The sequence below is a fragment of the Oncorhynchus tshawytscha genome, linkage group LG03 (genome assembly GCF_018296145.1).
Source record: "Oncorhynchus tshawytscha isolate Ot180627B linkage group LG03, Otsh_v2.0, whole genome shotgun sequence".
Classification (NCBI taxonomy): domain Eukaryota; kingdom Metazoa; phylum Chordata; class Actinopteri; order Salmoniformes; family Salmonidae; genus Oncorhynchus; species Oncorhynchus tshawytscha.
The window spans coordinates 12,920,079-12,937,356 of NC_056431.1; the positions used below are offsets into that span (position 1 = coordinate 12,920,079).

The following is a 17,278-nucleotide window of genomic DNA, read 5'->3' on the forward strand; positions in this document are numbered from 1 at the left end:
GGGACACGAGAGAGAAAGAGAGGATGAGAATGGAAGCTTCTTTTTCACACAACTGGCCCTACTCCCCAAGCGAATCCCATTACCTCTCTCACTTACCCTCTCTCTCTCTCTCGCTGTCTCCCTCTCTCTCCCTCTTTCTCAATCTCTCTTTCTCTCTCTGTACTCTCTCTCTCTTGCCCTCACGTCCATACATACACAATGTGATGCTGTATGTCCCCCACTGTACTGCAGACAGAGGAGGACCTAGCTGCATTCTGTTTGCACACACACACACACACACACACACACACACACACACACACACACACACACACACACACACACACACACACTTAGTAGGGGAGACATGCTAGGGGAAGGGCATGTTCAGAGCTGCCGGGCTGCAGCAGGACATCCTATGGACCACTCTACAGCCCTGTCACATGACGTGAAACCACGTCCTAGGAAATATCTACCTACTGTCGTGTCTTTGGCATCATTAACCTGTTGAGTGTAGGGGGCAGTATTTTGATGTTTGGATGAAAAACGTACCCAAATGAAACTACCTATTTCTCAGGCCTAGAATCTAGAATATGCATATAATTGTCAGATTAGGATAGCGAACACTCTAAAGTTTGCAAAACTGTCAAAATATTGTCTGTGAGTATAACAGAACTGATATTGCAGGTGAAAACCTGAGGAAAATCCAACCCGGAAGTGCTGTTTTTCCTGAAAGCTCTCTGTTCCATTGCCTGCCTTCGCTCCATTTAAAGGGATATCAACCAGATTTATTTTCCTATGGTTCCCCGTGGTGTGAACAGTCTTTAGACATAGTTTCAGGCTTTTAATTTGAAAAATGAGCGAGAAAGATCACATTGCGTCATTGTATGGCTGGGTGCCAGCAGCGTTTTGCATGCGCAACAGCTTGGAGCAGACATTTTCTCTCTCTCTCCTATTGAAGAAGCCACAGTCCCGGTTGAAATATTATTGATTATATTTTGTAAAAACAACCTGAGGATTGATTATAAAAAACGTTTGACATGTTTCTACGAACTTTACGGATACTATTTGGAATTTTCGTCTGCCTGGTCGTGACCGCTCGAGCCTGTGGATTTCTGAACATAACGCGCCAACTAAGTTATTGGTTGGATATAAGTTATTTTGGATATAAAAATAATCTTTATGGAACAAAAGGAACATTTATTGTCTAACTAGGAGTCTCGTGAGTGCAAACATCCAAAGATCATCAAAGGTAAGCAATTCATTTTATTGCTTTTCTGACTTTCGTGACCAATCTACTTGGCTGCTAGCTGTTTGTAATGTTTTGTCTGCTGAGAGAGATGTCCTTACATAAACGCTTGGTATGCTTTCGCCGAAAAGCTTTTTTGAAATCTGACACGCCAGGTGGATTAACAACAAGCTAAGCTGTGTTTTGCTATATTGCACTTGTGATTTCATGAAAATTAAATATTTTTAGTCATTTAATTTGAATTTGGTGCTCTGCAATTCAGCGGATGTTGACGAAAATGATCCCGGTAACGGGATGGGTGCATCAAGAAGTTTTAAAGTGAAGACTTGTTTTATCAAATCAATTCTCTGTAATTATTATTACGTATTTAAACTAATCATGTAAATGTAATTAACTAGGAAGTTGGGGCACCAAGGAAAATCTTCAGATTACGAAGTTATAATTTTCCTAATATAACTCTTCAGATATTTAAATTTCTGATCAATTAGTCTTCTAATTAATGAATTATTCTTTACCTCACGTTAATCTCATTCCAAATGTCGTAAATTGTTGGTTATCTGCACGAACCCAGCCTTTACTATGAATCATCCATACAATTGTCTTCATCATTTATTTACTAACTAACTAAATAATCACAGAAATGCATAAACAAACAAACAGTAGATATGGTTACAAGGAAATGATAGGGGAGGTTCCCTATCCATTTCCCGCCATGTAGCCAATGCTCCACGTGGTATGGTTAGGAATTCAACAACCATTACAACCTTATCTTAAACTGAGGTTTTTGTGGTCTCTACTCAAACCTTTGCCCCTCAGCTGACCGGGGTATGCATGGTCTGAAGAGGATTTCCCAAGGTGGGGGTTTTATTCGGAACAGTAGAAAAGGGCTGTCCCATGAGCCAGATCATGTCTGTGTTCATGGGGGTGGGCCAATGACTTAAAGCGTTAAACTTGAAAGGGAATGCAATTCTCTCACATTAACAGCATTACATCATTTCACAAATAGTTTCATCTTTACTCCTTCCATTTATACAATAATTAGACGCAAACCTCATAATGGAGGCACCTGTATAAACAGAGTTAGGGTAATGTGGCTGTATTGTCTTTCATGAGGTCACAGACATGAAACAAAATGGACCGGGTCGTAGCTGGCTACTCCACCGACCGTTTACACATTCTCCAAAACATGGATATTGTTCAGTTCTCAAGTTCTATGATGTAGAAGAAATTCCTTTGTTCTCTCTGTGTCTCTTTCTGCATGGCCAGGAGGAGAGAATTTCCTCCAGGAATGTACGACCTGAGATAACAGAACCTGGGTGTAGGAGAGGAGAGAGAGGGGGAAGGCACGCGCTATACCCAAAGAGGGCCACGTCATGTCGCTACACTGTCTTGTTCCTGAGACACTCTGATTGGACCAGGAAACAGGAAGTAGCAGTAGGCCTGAGCAACCAATGATAGTGAGAGAGGGGACTCTCCTTCCACAGTCCAGGCACTCAAACTGGACACTCCAGATACTGCATTTACTGCCTAGCCCCCTCACTGTCTATGTGTTACTGTATCATAGTCCTGTGTTGTGTGACACTGTCCTAATGACTCGGGGAGAAGACAGCACAAACCACACTCACATATAGACACAATACAGTAGCCTGTCAGATGTACTACTACAGAGGGGTGTTGGTGTTGAACTCTGAGAACACTGCAGTACTGCTGTTAGTGCTGGAGACTGGTGTTGTGACTGTCTGTCTGTCTGTCTGTCTATCTGTGGAGAATGTCTGGGCTTGAGGGGGCAGGAGGACATGTCGTGTGTGTGTCTACCTAAGAGGGAAAGGCAGGGGTAGCCTAGCTAGTATAATACATTCCCTGCATCCTTTCTCTGTCCAGCTCATACACAGAGAGCACTAAACCATGGCTAAAGATGAATTTAGACGATACCACAGGATCAATGTTGAGCCTCCTCTCATTCTAAACAGTGAACACAACACACCACTGAGCCCTGAGTCTGATCCAACAGCACAGATCCTGGGTAACTCTAAAGCCACAAGGACTCCTTTTAGACTTGGAGGGCCACGCATACACACACACACACACCGAAGTCCTCTCTGTGTAGCACGGGCTGGGAAGGAAGCCCCTATAGGCTAATTACAGTAAGGACAGGGAGATAAGGCCATGATGATGAGTCAGTGTGGACAGGTATCAATTAGTCCCTGCTTTTCATGCTCTTCTTTTTTTTTGCTGAAAAGGAAGTTGGCAGTAAGTTGGAATGTGGAGAGTCCCAGTAGAGAACCCTGCTCTGACACTGAGCCAAGAGGAGCAGCTTTAACATGCAGGGCAGCAGGCAGGCAGGCATACCCAGAGATGGAAAAGAGAGGAGAGAGAGAAAGAGACGGGGAGTGGAGAGAGAGAGAGAGCCAGACTGCCCATTTAATCAACCAGGCCAAAGCCAGCTGCACTTTCCCCCTCCACAGCCCTGTCAATGCCTGTTAAGAACCACAGGGCTGGAGTGTGGAGTGTGGAGGCTGGAGACAGCCCTCTCTTGGCAGTGATCAGAGAGTCTATTGGTCTGACAGATAGAGATAGATAGGCCACATTTTCTATGGTTTGTTCCATGTTAGAATAGGGTTTCACCATTTGATTTATGGTAATATTGTACCATGATTGACACCTCCCACCACTCCTGTTTCTCTCTGTTATTCTTGGCTGGGACATGGTGGAAAAACAAAGTTACAAAAGGGCTTGAGAACCTGTGTTTTGATCTTCTTTGCTGATGGAAAACACACCTTTACTTGTGTGTGTACATTTCCATGACGATAGAAATCCCCTGCTGAGAAGCCGTCTAGCAGTTCTGTGCTCACTAGTTTCCCTGTCCTCCCTCTACAGTACTACAGTAGTACACTTACACTCTATTCCCTAAAATACTAATACTAAATAGGATTCGTTATCTATCCTAATACAGTCACATTGGTGTAAATAATGTGTTTTTGAGAGAAGAAGAATACGTTCTGAACACTATTGATAATGATTTTTATGTTGGTGGTGTTCATCTGTCAGCTACATTAGAGTGCATTCAGGTTAATAATACACTGTATTAATATGCCATTCCTTCTCTTGGTCAGCGCTCATGGTTTCAATTAGGAATAGGCTGCCATTTGGGGCGGACACTTAGTGTCACGTTTCCTTCCTCCCGTTTCTAGCTAGAGAGCCAGTTTTTCCAGAGATTGTTTTGCTAATCATCCGTTCTGTGTCTGTCTGGTATATAGACGACCCATGACACACGCTAACGTCACCGACCCCATTACCACAGTAACATGGTCCTCCATCACGACACAGGCCTCTGACCTGTCGTTAGACTCAAAGATGGTGAATCAGCTGTGCCTGTTAACGAGGGTTAGTGTGTGTGTGAGTGTGCGTGTGTGAGTGTGCGTGTGTGTGAGTGTGTGAATGTGTGAGTGTGTGAGTGTGTGCAACTGCTTGCATGTGTCGTGAAGTGATTGAAATGAATGGCCAGTGGTCTGTGTAGAGGGAGATGCTAACAATGTCTTTATGAGGCCTGTGTAGTCTAATGTTGATCGAGACTTTTCCCTGGGTCCCTAACTGTCCCTGTCTGTGTGCCCTGAGACTATGACTAGCTGAACTCAGTCCAGACAACACATACTAACAGAGTTTAGAAGCTGTAATCTTTGACTTTTAGCACACACTCACACATGCAAACACAGACGTGTGTACACACGCTTTCTATCTATCTCTCTCTCTCACACACACACACACACCTTACACCAAACACACTCACTCACAAATACACACACACACCATACATCCTGAAGGTGTTTAATCAGCATGTTCATGTGCTTCTGAGCTGTTTGCTTTGTGCACCTCAAGGACACCCCCCCCCATCATCCTCCTCCCCACCTCCTCCCCCTATCATCCTCCTCTTCCTTCCCACCTTCTCCTTCCCCCATCATCCTTCTCCTCCCTCCCCCAACCTCTACCTCGTCCCTCCTCCTCCCCATCGTCTCATACCATCCCCATAGCCATCAGTACTATTGGAATTGAAACACATGACATTGCCACAATGTCTCCTCTTTGTTTAAGCAAACAAGTATAGACTGCCTGCATGTCTTGTCTTGTCTTGTCCAGGTATCCTACTGCCATCAACAGGCACAATAAAACAAGCATGACCCACACACAGGCTTTTCTAGGGCACACACAGCCATCTGATACAGATAGATCATCCTGTGAAGAAACCCTGGTGTGTCATTTAAAGGGAATATGAGAGGAGTTTCTCAATGTGTTTCAATGATTAGCTCTACATGAAAAGCTTTCACCCTCCCCATACAGATCCCACCCTCCCTATACAGACCCCACCCTCCCCATACAGACCCCTCCCTACCCATACAGACCCCTTCCTCCCCATACAGACCCCACCCTCCCCATACAGACCCCTTCCTCCCCATACAGACCCCACCCTCCCCATACAGACCCCACCCTCCCCATACAGACCCCTTCCTCCTCATACAGACCCTTCCATCCCCATACAGACCCCTTCCTCCTCATACAGACCCCTCCCTCCCCATACAGACCCCTCCCTCCCCATACAGACTCCACCCTCCCCATACAGACACCTCCCTCTCCATACAGACCCCACTCTCCCCATACAGACCCCACTCTCCCCATACAGACCCCTCCCTCCCCATACAGGCCCCAACCTCCCCATACAGACCCCACCCTCCCCATACAGGCCCCTCCCTCCCCATACAGACCCCACCCTCCCCATACAGGCCCACCCTCCCCATACAGGCCCCACCCTCCCCATACAGACCCCTCCCTCCCCATACAGACCCCTTCATCCCCATACAGACCCCTCCCTCCCCATACAGAACCCTCCCTCCCCATACAGACTCCACCCTCCCCATACAGACTCCACCCTCCCCATACAGACCCCTCCCTCCCCATACAGACCCCACTCTCCCCATACAGACCCCTCCCTCCCCATACAGGCCCCAACCTCCCCATACAGACCCCTCCCTCCCCATACAGACCCCTCCCTCCCCATACAGGCCCCAACCTCCCCATACAGACCCGTCCCTCCTCATACAGGCCCACCCTCCCCATACAGGCCCCACCCTCCCCATACAGGCCCCACCCTCCCCATACAGACCCCTCCCTCCCCATACAGACCCCTTCCTCCCCATACAGACCCCACCCTCCCCATACAGACCCCTTCCTCCCCATACAGCCCCACCCTCCCCATACAAACCCCTTCCTCCCCATACAGCCCCACCCTCCCCATACAAACCCCTTCCTCCCCATACAGACCCCACCCTCCCCATACAAACCCCTTCCCCCCCCATACAGACCCCACCCTCCCCATACAGACCCCACCCTCCCCATACAGACCCTCCCTCCCCATACAGACCCACCCTCCCCATACAGACCCTCCCTCCCCATACAGGCCCACCCTCCCCATACAGACTCCTCTCTCCCCATACAGACCCCACCCTCCCCATACAGGCCCACTTTCCCCATACAGGCCCCACCCTCCCCATACAGACCCACCCTCCCCATACAGGCCCACCCTCTCCATACAGGCCCCACCCTCCCCATACAGACCCACCCTCCCCATACAGACCCACCCTCCCCATACAGGCCCACCCTCCCCATACAGGCCCCACCCTCCCCATACAGGCCCTACCCTCCCCATACAGACCCCTCCCTCCCCATACAGACCCCTCCCTCCCCATACAGACCTCCCAACTTCAGAACCAGGGATAGAAGTTGTTAGTAATATATTTATGGTTTATGTTATTGTCACCTAAAATCAATCTCCATTAATTTGCATGGTGTGTCGTTTGTATACTGAACAAAAATATAAACGCAACATGTAAAGTGTTGGTCCCATGTTTCATGAGCTGAAAAAAAGTATCACAAAAATGTTCCATACGCACAAAAGGCTTATTTCTCTAAAAATATTGGTGCACAAATGTGTTTACATCCCTGTTAGTGAGCATTTCTCATTTGCCAAGATAATCCATCCTCCTGACAGTTGTGGCATAACAAGAAGCTGATTAAACAGCATGATCATTACACAGGCGCACCTTGTGCTGGGGATAATAAAAGGCCACTCTAAAATGTGCAGTTTTGTCACACAACACAATGCCACAGATGTCTCAAGTTTTGACGGAATGTGCAATTGACATGCTGACTGTTGCCAGAGAATTGAATGTGAGAGAATTTGGCAGTAAGTCCAACGACCTCACAACCACAGACCACGTGTAACCACGCCAGCCCAGGACCTTCACATCCGGCTTCTTCACCTGTGGGATCGTCTGAGACCAACCACCCAGACAGCTGATGACACTGAGGAGTATTTCTGTCTGTAATAAAGCCCTTTTGTGGGGAAAAACTAATTCTGATTGGCTGGGGCTGGCTCCCCCGTGGCTGCGCCCCTGCCCAGTGTGAAATCTTTCTATTAGGGCATAATGAATTTATTTAAATTGACTGATTTCCTCATATGAACTCGAAGTCAGTAAAATCATTGAAATTGTTGCATGTTGCGTTTATATTTTTGTTCAGTATAAATGGGGGGCTGGGCTGTGGGCTGTAGTCTGGGCAGAGGAGAGAGAGAGAAAAGCACTCTGTTATCATAAAAGGGAGGAGGACAGATGGAGGAGGAAACAGGTGGAGGAAAGAAGGCTTACCCTGCACACTCCCCCCTCCCACCCTGCTGCTGAGGTCCCCTACTGAGGGAACCAGAGCAGGAAGGGAGCAGAGGAAGTCTTGACCTGGGTTGGGTCGGAAAGTATCAGAGGTCATGTTGAGATATTGTCTGATACCCTGCTTGTGCTTTGGTCTGATCACTCCAAGGTCCTGCATTGGCTAATCCGTTTCAAATCAAATTTTAGTTGTCACATGCTTTGTAAACAACAGGTGTAGACTAACAGTGAAATGCTTAGTGACGGGCCCTTCCCTTCAAAGCAGAGAGAAAAAGAAATGATAGAAAAATAATAACACAAGGAATAAATACACAGTGAGCAACGATAACTTGGCTGTATACACGGGGTACCAGTACCAACAAGCTCTCACAGTCTCACGTCAGAGTTAGACATTCATCCATGTTTCTCAGATGTCAAATTTGTAAGTGTTTGGTTACTTCTCTGTATCGTTACAAGGTTAAATTTAGGCATTAACTTTGAATGGTTAATGTTAGGCATTAACTCTGAATGGTTAAGGTGAGGGTTCATTTTTGGAACCATAAGCAGATGTTTACACCTATCCGACAAACCCGTCCACAACGCCCTAGCAAAACTGAAACCTACTTGAAGGTAACAGCGATCATTGTTGCCCCTAGTAGCCGGTTTCCATGTCATCTCTCAACGTCCTCAGACATGGATGTACGTCGAATACTGACTTGAATCACGGGTGACCTGCCTGACCAGTACAGAGTGGATGTGCAGGGGTGAAAGGTAAATGAGGTAGATGTGTACATATAGGTAGGGATAAAGTGACTAGGCAACAGGAAAGATAATACACAGTAGCAGCACCGCGTATGTGATGAGTCAAAAGAGTTATTGCAAAAAGGGTCAATCAGATAGTCTGGGTAGCTATTGGTTAACTATTTAGCGGTCTTATGGCTTGGGGATATAAGCTGTTCAGGGTCCTGCTGGTTCCAGACTTGGTGCATCGGTACTGCTTGCCATGCGGTAGCAGAGAGAACAGTCTATGACTTGGGTGGCTGGAGTCTTTGACAGTTTTTAGGGCCTTTCTCTTACACCGCCTGGTATAGTGGTCCTGGAAGGCAGGGAGCTCGAACACACTCTGCCTTACGGTCAGATGCCAAGCAGTTACCATACCAAGTGGTGATGCAGCCAGTCAAGATGCTCTCAATGGTGCAGCTGTAGAACTTTTTGAGGATCTCATAGGGCTTTGTACTGTTCACGCTACTACAGTGGATACAATATAAACAAACGTTATGCGTTATCACGTGATGCTGCCTTCGAATCCCCTCTCAAATAAGATTCCTTTTCAGTTACCTTCTGACAAAAATGCTACCAACAAAGGTAGGTGCCTTTGTAAGCCAATAGGCTGCAGGCAGCTGCCTTTGGATTGGGACACAACAATGCTGTAACGGCAGAGGTGGAAGAAGGATCGGACCAAAGCGTAGCGTGGTAAGTGTTCATGATGAACACCCACCCAGACCCCCCCCCCCAAAGGTGCCGACTCTGGCCGCAAAACCTGAACCTATAGGGGAGGGTCTGGGTGGGTGTCTGTCCGCGGTGGCGGCTCGTGCGTGGGATGTGGACCCACTTCACCACAGTTTTTCTCCGCCTCATTGTCCGCCTCCGTAGCCTCTTAAACACGGTGACCCTCACCGCCGACCTCGGACTGGGGACCCTAGAAATGGGTCCCGAATGGACGGGAGACTCCGGCAGCGCCGGACAGGCGGGAGACTCCGGCAGCTCCGGAGTGAAGGGCGATTCTGGCAGCTCCTGGCTGACTGACGGCTCTGGCAGCTCCTGGCTGGCTGACGGCTCTGGCGGCTCCTGGCTGGCTGGCGGCTCCTGGCTGGCTGGCGGCTCTGGCGGCTCCTGGCTGGCTGGCGGCTCTGGCGGCTCCTGGCTGGCTGACGGCTCTGGCGGCTCCTGGCTGGCTGACGGCTCTGGCGGCTCAGGACAGACTGGCGGCTCTGGCGGCTCAGGACAGACTGGCGGCTCTGGCTGCTCAGGACAGACTGGCGGCTCTGGCGGCTCAGGACAGACTGGCGGTTCAGGACAGACGGGAGACTCTGGCGGCTCAGGGCAGACGGAAGACTCTGGAGGCTCAGGACAGACGGGAGACTCTGGCGGCTCAGGACAGACGGGAGACTCTGGCAGCTCAGGACAGACGGGAGACTCCGGCAGCGCCGGACAGGCGGGAGACTCCGGCAGCTCCGGAGTGAAGGGCGATTCTGGCAGCTCCTGGCTGACTGACGGCTCTGGCAGCTCCTGGCTGGCTGACGGCTCTGGCGACTCCTGGCTGGCTGACGGCTCTGGCGACTCCTGGCTGGCTGACGGCTCTGGCGGCTCCTGGCTGTCTGGCGGCTCTGGCTGGCTGGCTGGCTCCTGGCTGGCTGACGGCTCTGGCGGCTCCTGGCTGGCTGACGGCTCTGGCGGCTCAGGACAGACTGGGGGCTCTGGCGGCTCAGGACAGACTGGCGGCTCTGGCTGCTCAGGACAGACTGGCGGCTCTTGCGGCTCAGGACAGACTGGCGGTTCAGGACAGACGGGAGACTCTGGCGGCTCAGGGCAGATGGGAGACTCTGGCGGCTCTGGACAGACGGGAGACTCTGGCGGCTCAGGACAGACGGAAGACTCTGGAGGCTCAGGACAGATGGGAGACTCTGGCGGCTCAGGACAGACGGGAGACTCTGGCGGCTCAGGACAGACGGGAGACTCAGGACAGGACAGACGGGAGACTCTGGCGGCTCAGGCCAGACGGGAGACTCTGGCGGCTCAGGCCAGACGGGAGACTCTGGCGGCTCAGGCCAGACGGGAGACTCTGGTGGCTCAGGGCAGACGGGAGACTCTGGCGGCTCAGGGCAGACGGGAGACTCTGGCGGCTCAGGGCAGACGGGAGACTCTGGAGGCTCAGGGCAGACGGGAGACTCTGGCGGCTCAGGGCAGACGGGAGACTCTGGCGGCTCAGGGCAGACGGGAGACTCTGGCGGCTCAGGACAGACGGGAGACTCTGGCGGCTCAGGACAGACGGGAGACTCTGACAGCGCTGGGCAGGAGGAAGGCTCTGGCAGCGCTGGACAGGCGGGAGCACCTGTAGGGAGAAGACTGAGAGATAGCCTGGTGCGGGGGGCTGCCACCGGAGGCCTGGTGCGTGGAGGTGGCACTGGATAGACCGGACTGTGCAGGCGTACTGGAGCTCTTGAGCACCGAGCCTACCCAACCTTACCTGGTTGAATGCTCCCTGTAGCCAGGCCAGTGCGGCGAGGTGGAATAGCTGTGCTGGCGAACCGGGGACACCATGCGTAAGGCTGGTGCCATGTACGCCGGCCCAAGGAGACGCACTGGAGACCAGATGCCCACTCTAGCCTGGCTAATACTAGGAGCTGGAATGTACCGCACCGGGCTATGCACACGCACCCGGGGACACCGTGCGCTCCACCGCATAACACGGTGCCTGCCCGGTCCCTCTCGCTCTCCGGTAAGTACGGGGAGTTGGCTCAGGTCTCCTACCTGACTTAGCCACACTCCCCGTGTGCCACCCCCAATACATTTTTGGGGCTGCCTCTCGGGATTCCTTGCCAGCCGTGTTCCCTCGTATCGCTGGCTCCTCTCTCCGGCTGCCTCTGCTCTCCTAGCTGCCTCCACCTGTTCCCATGGGAGGCGATCCCTTCCAGCCAGGATCTCCTCCCATGTGTAGCAACCCTTGCCGTCCAAAACGTCCTCCCATGTCCAGGAGTCCTGACATCGCTGCTGCTGCTGCTGCTGCCCGTTACCACGCTGCTTGGTCCTTTTGTGGTGGGTGTTTCTGTAAGGGCATTCAGAGGTGGAAGAAGGATCGGACCAAAGCGCAGCGTGGTAAGTGTTCATGATGATTTATTCAAAACGAACTGAACACTGAAATACAAAACAATAAACAATGTGAACAAAATGAAAACCGAAACAGTACCGTGTGGACCAAACACTCACGTGGAAAACAAACACCCACCACTCAAAAGTGAAACCCAGGCTACCTAAGTATGATTCTCAATCAGGGACAACAATTGACAGCTGCCTCTGATTGAGAACCATACTAGGCCGAACTCAAAACCCCAACATATAAAAACACACATAGACTGCCCACCCCAACTCACGCCTTGACCATACTAAATAAAGACAAAAGAAAGGAAATAAAGGTCAGAACGTGACAAATGCTGTATGCTGTTGCTGCATTTATGATATACAAGTAACTGCCAAAATAATGACCTGCCCAGCATTTCATACATGACCCTAAGCATGATGGGATGTTAATTAAATCAGGAACCACACCTGTGTGGAAGCACCTGCTTTCAATATACTTTTTATCCCTCATTTACTCACGTTTTTCCATTATTTTGGCAGTTAACTGTACACACAATGTGTATGTGCGGTTATGTGTGTGTGTGGTGCTGTGCATAGTGTGTGTTCGCCCTCCCTCTATCTGTCAAGGTCACAGAGAGGATGTCATAAATCCAGTCTAAAGCACTGACCATCCCAGTCTCAGTTCTGAGCAGCCTGCTGCCTGCAGCCCAACACATACCCACCGCTCCAATGTCATGTACACCAGAAACACTGCTGATTAGCTCTGTTTACCATGCACGTACACATACACACACACACATATAAACACACAGTGCCAAATCTTTCTCTCTCACACACACACCTCTCACACACACACACACACACGCCTCTCTCACATGCTCACACACAGTCAATACACCCAACATCATAAACTATGTTATTCAGAAATGTTCAACGCAAGGTAGAGACACACACACAGCTGGTCTCCGGAGCTATGCAGCCCAGGTCTATTCCTGTAGCAGTGGAAACAGAGTCCAGGCTAAGCTGAACACATACACACCACAGCAGCTGCCCTGTCACTGGTCTCCAATTGGATGGAGTCTAGAACCCAACTGTTAGCAGCTCCAGCAGGCTTAAAGGTTACATCACACTCAGCTCTTGTCATGCCTAATGGCACCGATAAAGCACACACACACTGACAGTCAATAACGGTCAGCTATGGATTTAGGTTCAACTCCATTTAAGAACCAATGCCACCTCACATGCTCTCATATCAATGTCCCTGTAACTCTAACTAAAGTGAAATGAAAACAATTTGATCAGAGAGAACATCGTATTGTAAAATAATTTTAATTTTATTGGTCACGTACATGTGTTTACCAGATGTTATTGCAGGTGTAGTGAAATGCCTGTGCTTCTAGCTCCGACAGTGCAGTAATATCTAACAAGTACTATCTAACAGTTTCACAACAAATACCCAATACATACAAATCTAAGTAAAGGCATGAAATTAAAGAATCTGTAAATAGATGGATGGGCAATGTCAAAGCGGCATAGACTAAGATAATGAAGAACTATAGCTTCTGGTTACATCACACCCTATTCAGATCATGAAGTACTGTAGCTTCTGGTTACATCACACCCTATTCAGATCATGAAGTACTGTAGCTTCTGGTTACATCACACCCTAATTCAGATCATGAAGTACTGTAGCTTCTGGTTACATCACACCCTATTCAGATCATGAAGTACTGTAGCTTCTGGTTACATCACACCCTAATTCAGATCATGAAGTACTGTAGCTTCTGGTTACATCACACCCTATTCAGATCATGAAGTACTGTAGCTTCTGGTTACATCACACCCTATTCAGATCATGAAGTACTGTAGCTTCTGGTTACATCACACCCTATTCAGATCATGAAGTACTGTAGCTTCTGGTTACATCACACCCTATTCAGATCATGAAGTACTGTAGCTTCTGGTTACATCACACCCTATTCAGATCATGAAGTACTGTAGCTTCTGGTTACATCACACCCTATTCAGATCATGAAGTACTGTAGCTTCTGGTTACATCACACCCTATTCAGATCATGAAGTACTGTAGCTTCTGGTTACATCACACCCTATTCAGATCATGAAGTACTGTAGCTTCTGGTTACATCACACCCTATTCAGATCATGAAGTACTGTAGCTTCTGGATAAATCACACCCTATTCCCTCTATAGTGCACTACTTTTGACGAGAGCCCATATACTGTAGAGCGAGCACTATATAGGGAATATAAAGTGCCTTGCGAAAGTATTCGGCCCCCTTGAACTTTGTGACCTTTTGCCACATTTCAGGCTTCAAACATAAAGATATAAAACTGTATTTTTTTGTGAAGAATCAACAACAAGTGGGAAACAATCATGAAGTGGAACGACATTTATTGGATATTTCAAACTTTTTTAACAAATCAAAAACTGAAACATTGGGCGTGCAACATTATTCAGCCCCTTTACTTTCAGTGCAGCAAACTCTCTCCAGAAGTTCAGTGAGGATCTCTGAATGATCCAATGTTGACCTAAATGGCTAATGATGATAAATACAATCCATCTGTGTGTAATCAAGTCTACAGCTGAGGTGGGAGACTCTGTCCATAGGACAACAATCAGTCGTATATTGCACAAATCTGGCCTTTATGGAAGAGTGGCAAGAAGAAAGCCATTTCTTAAAGATATCCATAAAAAGTGTTGTTTAAAGTTTGCCACAAGCCACCTGGGAGACACACCAAACATGTGGAAGAAGGTGCTCTGGTCAGATGAAACCAAAATTGAACTTTTTGGCAACAATGCAAAACGTTATGTTTGGCGTAAAAGCAACACAGCTCATCACCCTGAACACATCATCCTCACTGTCAAACATGGTGGTGGCAGCATCATGGTTTGGGCCTGCTTTTCTTCAGCAGGGACAGGGAAGATGGTTAAAATTGATGGGAAGATGGATGGAGCCAAATACAGGACCATTCTGGAAGAAAACCTGATGGAGTCTGCAAAAGACCTGAGACTGGGACGGAGATTTGTCTTCCAACAAGACAATGATCCAAAACATAAAGCAAAATCTACAATGGAATGGTTCAAAAATAAACATATCCAGGTGTTAGAATGGCCAAGTCAAAGTCCAGACCTGAATCCAATCAAGAATCTGTGGAAAGAACTGAAAACTGCTGTTCACAAATGCTCTCCATCCAACCTCACTGAGCTCGAGCTGTTTTGCAAGGAGGAATGGGAAAAAATGTCAGTCTCTCGATGTGCAAAACTGATAGAGACATACCCCAAGCGACTTACAGCTGTAATCGCAGCAAAAGGTGGCGCTACAAAGTATTAACTTAAGGGGGCTGAATAATTTTGCATGCCCAATTTTTCAGTTTTTGATTTGTTAAAAAAGTTTGAAATATCCAATAAATGTCGTTCCACTTCATGATTGTGTCCCACTTGTTGTTGATTCTTCACAAAAAAATACAGTTTTATATCTTTATGCTTGAAGCCTGAAATGTGGCAAAAGGTCGCAAAGTTCAAGGGGGGCGAATACTTTCGCAAGGCACTGTACTGTACATACTGTACTGCACATACTCTTGCTTGCACATATACTCTCTTTCACTCACTTACTCTCTCTTTGGCTCTCTCTTTCTTTATTTTTCTTTCTCGCTCTCTCTTTCTCTCTCACTCTCTTTTTCTCTCTTTCTCTCTCCTTGTATCTCTCTGTGTGTCTCTCTCATATACACACACACAACCACACACTGTCTATCAGGTACCTGCCGTTCCCCTGGTACTGCTTATACATGAATTGTCTCTAGGAGATAATAAATATAAAGTGCTGATGTCATCATGCCTCGTTCTATCACTCTCTCTTGCTCCCTCGCTCCGCCATGCTGTTTGTCATCATCATTTTTCTACCCTCCTAATATGTGATGTTTGTCGTGTCTCCTATGTCCTGTACTCTCTGTCTTTCCAAATATCCTGCTCTTCTCTCACTCAGTCCCCTTCTCCCTCCCTCTCTCTTTCACTCTCTCTCTCTCGCTCTCTTTCTCCCCTTCTCCCTCTCCCTTTCTCTTTCTCATATTATCTCAGTTTTGATGGTACTCCACTCAAATCAAATCTAATTGTATTTGTCACATGCACAGGATACAACAGGTGTAGACCTTACAGTGAAATGCTTACTTATAAGCCCTTAACCAACAATGGAGTTTTAAGAAAAATACCCCCCAAAATAAATAAATAATTCAAGAGCAGCAGGAAAATAGCAATAGTGAGGCTACAGTATATACAAGGGGTACTGGTACAGAGTCAATGTGTTAGTCGAGGAAGTTGAGGTAGTTGAGGTAAAATGTACATGTTGGTAGAGGTAATATGTACACCGGTTAGTCAAGGTAATTGAGGTAATATGTACATGTACGTAGAATTATTAAAGTGACTATGCATGGATAATAACAGAGAGTAGCAGCAGCAGGAGGGGGCAATGCAAATAGACTGGGAAGCCATTTTTGATTAGATGTTCAGGAGTCTTATGGCCTGGGGGTAGAAGCTGTTTAGAAGCCTCTTGGACCTAGACTTGGCGCTCCGGTACCGCTTGCTGTTCGGTGGTAGAGAGAACAGTCTATGACAGCTTTTAGGGCCTGGTATAGAGGTCCTGGATGGCAGGAAGCTTGGCCCGGTGATGTACTGTACCCTCTGTAGTGCCTTGCGGTCTGAGGCTGAGCAGTTTCCATACCAGGCAGTGATGCAACCAGTCAGGATGCTCTCGATAGTGCAGTTGTACAACCTTTTTAAGATCTGAGGACCCATGCCAAATATTTTCAGTCTCCTGGGGGGGAATAGGTTTTGTCGTGCCCTATTCACGACTGTCTTGGTGTGCTTGGACCATGTTAGTTTGTTGGTGATGTGGACACCAAGGTACTTGAAGTTCTCAACCTGCTCCACTACAGCCCCCTCGATGAGAATGGGGGTGTGCTTAGTCCTCCTTTTCCTATAGTCCACAATCATCTCCTTTGTCTTGATCATATTGAGGGAGAGGTTGTTGTCCTTGCACCACACGGTCAGGTCTGTGACCTCCTCCCTATAGGCTGTCTCATCATTGTCGGTGATCAGGCCTACCACTGATGTGTCATCGACAAACTTAATGATGGTGTTGGAGTTGTGCCTGGCCGTGCAGTCATTAGTGAACAGGGAGTACAGGAGGGCACTGATCACGCACCCCTGAGGGGCCCCCGTTTTAAGGATAAGCATGGCGGATGTGTTGTTACGTACCCTTACCACCTGGGAGCAGCCCGTCAGAAAGTCAAGGATCCACTTGCAGAGGGAGATGTTTAGTCCCTGGGTCCTTAGCTTAGAGATGAGCTTTGAGGGCACTATGGTGTTGAACGCTGAGCTGTAGTAAATGAATAGCATTCTCACATTGGTGTTCCTTTTGTCCAGGGCAAAAGGAACACCAATGTGAGATTGCATCATCGGTGGATCTGTTGGGGCGGTATGCACATTG

At 48.3% G+C, this 17,278-nt stretch overlaps 1 protein-coding gene across 2 annotated transcripts in view; it reads left to right on the forward strand.

Annotated features, from left to right (window-relative positions):
- The window catches only part of LOC112227929 (E3 ubiquitin-protein ligase znrf2), a 76,559-nt gene that overhangs the window by 42,884 nt on the left and 16,397 nt on the right, over positions 1 to 17,278 (forward strand). The window lies entirely within an intron of this gene.